The sequence below is a fragment of the Sinohyriopsis cumingii genome, chromosome 5 (assembly GCF_028554795.1).
Source record: "Sinohyriopsis cumingii isolate HCF-2022 chromosome 5, ASM2855479v2, whole genome shotgun sequence".
Lineage (NCBI taxonomy): Eukaryota > Metazoa > Mollusca > Bivalvia > Unionida > Unionidae > Sinohyriopsis > Sinohyriopsis cumingii.
Window position 1 is genome coordinate 115,341,257 of NC_142965.1, and position 10,632 is coordinate 115,351,888.

Genomic DNA, 10,632 nt, shown 5'->3' on the forward strand with positions numbered 1-10,632 from the left:
TTATATTATATTTAATTCAACTTCATTTGTTTGCTTTCGATATTCCCGGGAACTTGTTTTAAAATATTGTACACAGTAAATTTCAGATCTCAGTGTGCAAAGTTGGAACTTAAGGAATTAAATGAACAATACTCTCTGTAAAACAATTACTTCTGTCTACACATTTTGTAGGAAGTGAATAAGACATACATTCCAGGTTTCTACTCCCCATGATAGAATTAACAATTTACAAATTTCAGATTTCGTGAACAATTGTAAGTTAGCGTCAAAAAGATAACGTAGTTTCATTAAGCTTCTCACAATTTATATTTGTATCATCAAGACTTATGTATATGCAAAGATATATAATTAAAGCGTGTATGAAAGGTTGTGACATGTGTTAATACAAGGAAAACCGCTAGTGCAATTGTTTTATATATTTCAAAATTCTTTTAATGCAGTGTGTACTGAAGCATTTTTTTAAACATGTGCTACAATGCCTAGCTGTGCGTTGTGGTTATGCAGTGAGACATAATGGTAAAAAAATTTTATCGTATAACGACAGACATTTATGCACATACTTACATCAAATGCCGTCCATCAACAATTAATTACAGGAACGAAATGTGTATGTTTGTCAATTATATATATATATATATATATATATATATATATATATATATATATATATATATATATATATATATATATATATATATATATATATATATATATATATATATATTCTTATCATTTTCCAACTATTTTACTGAGCCCTGTGTGAGTGAAAGATGTCATGTGAAGTTAAATAGCACTAATGGATATTATTGTGTTAGCAATGATCGTTGGAGTGGCACTAACTGCAACATATATGGTAAATAGGTTACTTTAAACAATATTCATCATATGTCTTTCCAGACACTGTAGTATAGCCAACAGCATATTTAAATCATTCATTTCTATTTATACTTGAATGAAATAATCCAAATTGTAGGGTGCTGTCCGCGAAGAAATGTTAAATATATGTCAGTACACTTACCTGCTGCTACAACTGTTTTCAATATTTAAGCATTCTCTTATATGTGCGTATGCAATGAATCAAATTAAAACTTGCTGAATTGGAAATACTGTACTGTTCTATGCTGAATAAATCATTTTCTCTTATCACATAAAAATAAACAATTATGCAAAGCACTTACACATTCAGCCTTTTTCATAACAAAAACTGCCTTGCAAAATCGTTTATAATAGCCAAATGCATGTATCTGTGCGTACATTCTATACACAATTCCGTATTTTTCTTATATGAATCTCCAGATCTCGAACAAAGGTTTGAAATGATTAAAGTCAAAACAAGTTTGAAACGATTAAGGACAATACAAGTGTACAAACAGTGTACAAACATAGATTATATTATATATCACCAAAAGGTCCTCCTGTTTGGTTTATTCAATATTTCTTTTCAAATAAAATAAGATTGCTGCAGACCACGTGCAAGGTACTGCTTTAAGCTATGTTTCAATCCAAATAGAACGTTTTCATGCATGTCATAACTGAGTTACTACAACATGTTGCATTCTCCCTGATGTATCTTTCTTCATCCATAAATAAAGCCGCTAATGGGAGTCTGACTTCATCGAATGCATTTTTGCTGGTGAAAAACATTATGTATTATGCAAATATATGGTGAATAAAACCAATAATTCTTTGTATCTCATTACTTAGACGAATCAGATGGGTTTCGCTGTTATTCACTGATATAATAAAGATGATCATGTTAACTTCTTCTCTTCCATAAAAATGTAACCCTAAAAATGTATGCACATATACATGAATACGTATGCACGTGAGTTTTTATAAACAGAAACCAATCAACAATTATTCACAGAAACAAAGTGTGTGTGTGTGTGTGTGTGTGTGTGTGTGTGTGTGTGTGTCTGTTTATCAGAGACCTGTGTGAATGGGGGTGGCAGATGAATCTGAACAGCATCATTGGCAATTATTGTATTTGCAAAGAGGATTGAAACGATACTGCAACACAAATGGTGGATCAGTTGTCATTGAGTTGTATGCAATACACCTAATCAAAGAAATATGCCATATATCCAGGCAATTTAAATGTACATGGCCACCAATTACAAAACAGATCCTCCACTTCAATTATATTTTGTTTAATAAAATATGTGTATGTCCAGACCGAAAAGAAAAACAACTGAAAAAAAAAATCGAAATAATTTAAGGACGTAACAATGTAAAATGTTATATATATATATATATATATATATATATATATATATATATATATATATATATATATATATATATATATATATATAAATATTTGTGTGTCAGTCAAAAGCAAAATGTACTATTCTGGACTTGTGCACCTTGCTTTTTGAGCCTTTGATATTCATTAAAGTCACGTTGCAGTACATTTCTATGCTCAAGAGCGAATGCGTTAATGCAGTACGTTGTATTTTTCTAAATATTTATCATTACTGTTACATCTTGTGACATTCTTCGATATACAGCTAGTGGGAATTGGACTTCATTGAATGTATATATTGTCGACGTAGTTGGACCTGTATGCGTCATTATTGACGTCATTCTGCTCATCTTAGGTATATCGTTCAGGTAATTTAAATACATTTATTGACATGAAGTAATAAACAATGATCAATAGAAGATAGAAAACGAGTTCTACTTCGATTTAACTGTTCCTGCTTTGATTAAAAATACATTTATGGTTGTGTTATTAGAAACAAAGCACATATAATTTTATATTGAATAGAAATATATATGATCAGCCAGGGATGTATGTGGTGTTATCCATGTGTGACTAAGCTATGGCTGCAGAGAATGATATCATTTAGAACTGATTTTTTAATTGATGTATTGCTGACACTTATCCTGCCAAATGGTGTAATCGAGTAATCCGTCGTAGTAAAACTGTGTTTCAGATGTCATGCAGACATAAAACTTTTTTGTTTATATTTTTATGCACAGGTGACAAAATTCATCACTACTTTTACCAGTCATTGTCATTGTCATCTATATTAATAATAATAATAATAATAATAATAATAATAATAATAATTATAATAATACTTTATTAATATTATTGAAATTATAGAAATTATTATTATTATTATTTATTATTATTATCATTATTATTGTTATTATTATTATTATTATTATTATTATTATTATTATTATTATTATTATTATTATAGAAGACTGATTACCAGTGTGCACATGGTGTACATTAGTCCAGTGATGAGCAGTGAAAATTAAGTATAGCATGACATCCAATGGGTTCGATTAAGGAATTACTGGGATATTGCTCAAGAATTCAAGTTGAATCAGAAGTACCAGCGACGGTGTGCAATATCAATCTATCTTGTGGGAATCCCTCTTTTCAGTAATTGATGGAGTAAAATGAAATGCAGACGGATATCCGAACCACGCATTATCTCTGTTGCTAAACACTGAGTTGTACAGAAGGAACAGTCCAAGGAATGGCCATATTCTATCCTCAGCATAGGATGTCGATGTTGTACAGGTTGATCAGGAATAATGAAAACAAGTGTTATACAAAGGAATCACTCCTTAATATAGCTTTGAACTATCTATATTCAATGACCCAAATGGTTTTATTTAGTGATGGATCAAATGGAGTCTTCAATTGGAGAATACTATATGTTTTAGAGTAATTTCAAATTCTTAAATTATTATTCAGAAATATTTGGATCAAATATGAATTCAAATACTCAAGAGAAAGAGAATTTTCATCAAGCCATATACGTAAATTTAGTCAATTTCACGGGATTCACATAGATTCTTTGAAAGATAAAAGCTATAAATGAAGTAAATCTCAGGCTTGTATCCATTGTTGTCTTCATATCAATGCCCATTATATTCACTAACGGCAGTAAAATGAGGTTAGATGAAGGAAAGGATCAACGATATAAAGCAAGATTACCATTTCAATTGACAAGCGACAATTGTTTCTCACTCATTTTATGTAAAGTGTACGTAACATTTGCCTGTAAATATCGTTTTGTAAATATTAATTATTTTATTATCATTTTCTTCTTACATTTTATGAAAATTATTGACTGCGTCCATGAGAGCTTCAATTAGAGCGGTTTCAGATCATTCCGTTACACAGGGCATGGAAATATCAGTTTGTCTCGTCCTATCCCAGAGTTGTCATAAGTGGTAATTTATGTTTAATGACATTTGCCAATAAATGCATGCGAACGAGTTTTGTAATAACTTCATTTTATGATGTAGTTCAGAAATATCTGAATTTTGGTGAAGTATGTGATATGCTAGGAAATAATTAATGTAAAATGTGTCGAAGAAAACATCTGTGCGCAGATTTTCAAAGAAATTATTTTCAGACGACATGAATTTTCAACTTTTAAGAAAAAGATGGGAAATGATTACTAAGGTACAAAATCACATGAACCATCACTGTTATGCACACAGAAAAATAAAAACAAATACAATTCGCATCGGAAATTAAAAACTTTAAATGAAAATATATAAAAGTTTCAAACTGAAAAAGATGCATATTGTGATTTTGTTTCGTCAAAAACCGGGATCAAAATCATATATCGATTGTTGTTAGGAATCACAACTGACGACAGTGTATCATGAAATACACCTTTCAAGTCTTTATGCCATGGTTTGTCGTCTGCTTGATTGACTATAAACATTGTCTAACGTTAGGCACAGGAACATATCCGATTACTGGTCTTCGCTTTGTTCATTCTAGGTCACAGTTCGTCTTTAAAAGAAAATGATTTGCATCTGTCTTTCCTATTATTATCAATAATTGTTTGTATTTCAGATATTTAGTTTTTTGTTATCTCTTTCATTCTTTCTCTATTCAGAAGTTGCTAAGTATTTCTCTATTTTCAATGCCGTGTCTTGGTACGTTTGAAATAGTTTGCCTTCAAAGTTTAACCTACGCGAACATCAACTTGTATTTGCACAAAACGAGCTAGCAGTGTTATCAGGGAATTTGATGAGATCATTTGAGACTCTGTTATTGTCAAGGTGTACGCAGTGTCAATTGTCCGGTCTTATTTTAGATCTTCTTCCTGTTTTTATTTTGATAGGTAAAGGTATTCCAGTTTTCAATTGCCTATCTTGTCATTGCATATAATGACAGTTAACACTGTAGGAAACAAATTCATTGTGGAAATAATATTTAAGAAACTAAGACTCTTTATGAAGGTCAATAATTCAGCAGTATTCTCTGCTATTCATCGTGACTAGAAACTTTATAGTTGTTGGGCTTAATGAATCCCTTAGTAATATATATATATATATATATATATATATATATATATATATATATATATATATATATATATATATATATATATATATATATATATAGCACCAGCAGTATATGCTGCATGATCCTTCACTCTGCTAGGGATAAGTATTATTTAGAATATACTTATAGCACATTGCACATCAGTACCGTCTCCAAAACAATTCAGTGTCTTATACTTTAATGTTTTTGCAAATAGTCTCACATAGCGGCAAACACATCCGGAGGCGTGTGGTGTCATTTTCTTTTGAATAAGTCGCCAATTGCATCAGGGAATCGATCGCTATATCAGATCGATTCGATTTTATTAATTATAACAAAAACTTTACTTTTTAGAAACCGATGAGCCTTGGGCCATTATTTATTCGAACATTGAATTTATAAGAGATTTCAATTCATGTAAATATCTTAGACGCATTCCCACAAAGAGATTATTGTAAACTGTACTAACATCTGAAGGACTTATGTTCGTGCAAGGTTAGAAAACTCACTAAATAATAGTTGCTATTTTCCCCTTTGCATCTTAACCGTGATAAAAGTCTCGGCATACATTTTCAGTATAACTTATGGATTTACAATAAATGCCTTTTCGTTACTGTGATGTGCTATTCTTTAAAAATTGAATGACGTTTCGTTACATTCATCTATCACTTTTCTGTCAATCTATCAAACCATATATGTATTATTGCAAAGTATATAATCTCGTTTTTCTTATCCGGTTAGTCGCAAAGACAAACACATTCGCACATGCTCTCAGTCCAATCAGTTTGTCGCGATAATGGTTTATTCGTATTGCAATTGTCTTTACTGGGAACAATAAGGGTGCAAAAAGATATCTTTTGCGAAGTAGGCCAAATCTAGTAGGAGTTTTATCTTCAATACACGCCGTTTAGCAACCTGCCTTCCGCAACAATTAGTTACGCCATCACTTGACTTGAGATCATCAGCAAAGTAACGTGTTTCGCTAGCATTTTACTCCTTTATCCCTTCGATTTGCACCAGTCTCTTTTAGTAAGGGGAAATTAATACAGATATTGGGTACATCTCCTCTTTCTTATCTTCGGGCATTAGCTTGAAGTAGAAAATGGCTGTAATAAAATTTTATTGGCGTTGAAATAAACAGAGAAATGAAGAGTGGCAGAGATTTTTGAAGAATCGGCATTAGTGTAAATTACTCTTTCCAAAACATTAACTTCTTTTATATGTTCTGCAATAACAGGCAACTCATACCAACCAATAATAAAACCACCACAACCACCATAACAACAACAACAACAACAGCAACAATAATAATAATAATAATAATAATAATAATAATAATAATGATAATAATAATAATAATAATAATAATAGGAACAAAACAAATGAAGAGAAAGAAGAATGATAATTAAAAGAAAAGAACGAAAACCACCAACGACAAATAAAATAGGCAAACGACTAATGCTTAGCAAACACGACCATCGCCTAAAATAATAATAATAATAATAGTCATCATCATCATCATCATCATCATCATTATCATTTCTCAAGTTTTACTTTGTATTGTCCCAGTCGCATTACAGAGACGCTCGTGTTTGGGTTCTGAATTCACCATTTTACAAAATGTAATTAATGGTAATGACAAAAATAATATCCAATCATTGCATAAATTAGATATCATGTACTAGATAACTCTATATGAAATTACATTTACATTCCTTTCGTAACAAAATAACCCATTCGTTAAATATTAGCAGTAATTTTTATTTCAAATACAAATAAAAATTGCAGGAATTTAATAAAGTAACTAGAAAGGACGAAACAACGAGAACGAAAGTATGAATTATTTTCTAATACAAGGTCATAACAACATGTTATGATATATTAATTGCCACGTTTCTCTGCAGACACATTGATGAATGATTTTTGTCCATGGATCAATTGGGATAGTTTTCAGTTGATGCACCTGCTGATTTTGCAGAAAGGCAAAACACGAAGTAAATCTGTTTTTAAATATATTTTTATACAACAATTGGTGTGAAAATGGAATTTAAAGAATTAGTGTCTTAGAGAATGCCAGTGGACCAAGGTTTACTTTAAATCAGTTTCAGTCTTTTTTCTCCAGCCATCTAATTTAGTATACAATGGCCTATGAAGCGCACTGACTGAATATCAGACAGCAATCGATATTCTACTCTGTGTGTGTGTGTGTGTGTGTGTGTGTGTGTGTGTGTGTGTGTAATTTATCTTTTTAACTTACCTTTAACAATTTTTTAGTCATATCACTATGCTATTTGATTATATTTGTTGCTTTGTTATTAGATTACTTTTATTGATATGCTATTTGATTCCATTCAATGTTTTTTTTTTTTATTTGATTATTTTTATTGCTAGGCTGTTTGATTCCTTTTGTTGTCATGTTATTTCATTGAAGTACCGGTATTGAAATGGTTCTACGTAGAAGCTATCAAATAATGGCAAGGGAAGTAGCCACACTAAACAGATTCATTTTCGCTGGGGATTACAATGTCATTTACGTCCCTTTATACATCCATACCAGGGCTGACGGCAAGCTGTTCAACATCACCCGTCTCCGTGCTAAGACTAAAGTCACATAGCTACTCATCCGTGTATTGCTCTTCGCCGACGATGCAGCCTTGACATCACACTCGGAAGATGGACTTCAGCAGCTGGTATGCCGCCTCTCCCACGCTTGTAAGGAATTTGGACTGACCATCAGTTTGAAGAAAACGAACGTCATGGCGCAGGACGCAGACTCCCCTCCATCTGTCACTATCGATGGGTACAACTTGGAAGTTGTCGAGAACTTCACATACCGCGGGTCCAACATCTCCAGCTCACTCTCCATTGATTCTGAGGTGAACGGCAGGATTGCCAAGGCAGCAGCAGTGATGGCCAGACTTAGCCAGAGGGTCTGGAATAACCCCATCCTCACCGAGAAGACAACACTGCGTGTCTACCAAGCCTGCGTGCTCAGCTCACTTCTCTATAACAGCGAAACATGGACCACTTATGCAAGACACGAGAGGAAACTCAACAGCTTCCACCTGAGATTCTGCACATCCAGTGGCAAGACAAAGTACTCAACACAGAGATTCTAGAACGCGCGAACATGAACAGCATGTTCTCCATTCTCAGGGAGAGGCACCTTCACTGGCTTGGCCATGTCAAGAGAATTGACCCAGGCCGCATTCCCAAAGACCTGTTATATGGGAAGTTAGCAGAAGGTGCATGACCAACTGGACAACCACATCTGTGCTACAAAGATGTTTGCAAGAATGATATAAAGACGGCAAAACATCAATGTCAACGACTGGGAGATCTGTGCAAACAACCGTTCCAGCTAGCGTCTAGCTGTAGGCAGGGAGCTCAAAACACAGAGGAAGATAGCAAAATAAAACAAGCTGAAAAGAAAGCTCGAGAGAAGGATAAACAAAAGCTTACTTTGGAGCTAGGAAACCGTCTCCCGTAGACGGACGGATGCCAAGACCATATGTCCCTTTATACAGCTTTGCTCATTTTCTCGTTAACAATGACAAATATTGAACGTGCCAGCTATCGGAAATTCAATTTATTCTTAGTAACCAAGAATAGGCACTATGACATGGTCTTGAAAGGTTATAACTTCTTTGATCCAAACATATGTGTTTGAAGATGGCCGCTATAGCTTAACCAGTTTGAAGCAGCTGTTCTGTTTTTTTGTGCCGTTTTTCGTGATATTTGTGCTTGTTGCCTGTCTTCGTCTACGTTCTTGTGTTCATCATGCACTGGCTGTTTAAGTCGTATGTGTTTCTTCATCTCCTTGGTTTGGAAACGAGAACAAGTAGACTTTTTCTCAGCTGTCTTGCTCCACTGCTACAATTTTCTTTGTTGTTGAACAAACCGCCATCACGTGATACTCGCCAGTCAACCCGTTTTTGCTATGATGGACCCTAATTAATTGCTTTGAATGACCACTCCTTGGCTCTCCACACTACATTGTGCTCTAGACTAAACGAACTGGGACTACATTCATCATTACATAAATGTAAACAGAAGCGAAAAAAGAAACATTGTTTCAAAATTGGCCGGCGTAGAACAGAAGAACAACTCGATAACTGCCTGCGTTCATTGTTCAACAAACATGCCCCTGCCACCAAGTGCAGAGTACCAATTCAAACGTGTTCTTCATGTTAATAGCAGTGTTAGGGACCAGCTTCGCACTGCTAAAAGAGACCGCCGTAATGCTGAGAGGCTTTGGCATTCCAACAGACTCACTATTCATAAGCAAATCTATGAAGCCGCTAGGAAGAATGTCACAAACATCCCACTACAGTACTAAGATCATAGAAAGTTTCAGCTGCAAAGAGCTTTTCGAGATTACTACCAAGCTAATGTCAAGGAACAAATGTACACCACTTCCAACTACATTCTCTCTAGTTGACCCTCCGGACCTGTTTGCAGATTTCTTCCGTGACAAAGTACAAACCATTTAAGATAAGATTGACAACACAATTTCAATTGACTCGTCGTCACCATACAGTTGGGATACAGAATGTGAGCTGCAACCATTAGCAGCATTTGAACCTGTCTTTATGGATTTAGTACGTACAATCGTGATGAAGAGTGCACCAAAGTCATGTGAACTTGATCCAATTTCAACATTACTGATGCTTGAGTGCTTAGATCCAGTATTGCCTTCACTAACTGATGTTATAAATATCTCTCTCTCATCCGGGGAATTCCCATCATTTTTTAAAACCGCCATTGTAAAGCCTCTGCTGAAGAAACCAACACTAGACCATAACGATTTAAATAACTACCGCCCAGTTACTAATCTCCCATTCTTATAACAAATCTTAGAAAAGGTTGCACTATCCCAATTTGTATCTCATCTCAATTCAAACAGTCTTTTTAGCAACGTACAATCTGCATATCGCCCTTGCTACAGTACTGAAACTACTCTTCTAAAAGAAGGTAATGACATTCTCTCTGCTCTGGATAGAGGAAAAATTACTGTCCTCACCCTCCTTGATTTGTCTGCAGCATTTGACACAGTAGACAATGATATATTACTTCACCGTCTCCAGCATGTATTTGGCATTCATGATACAGCCTTACTGTGGTTCAAGTCCTACTTGGTCAACAGGACACAATCTGTGTCTGCAAATGGATTACAGTCCAGCCCAGTTAATCTATTTTGTGGTGTTCCACAGGACCATACCTTATGCTCACTTGACCCTTTGATATTAAAATCGGAAATATGAGTACATGTTACTCTTAAAGCACCAACTGTTGATCCTGCCTTACATACGACTGATAGA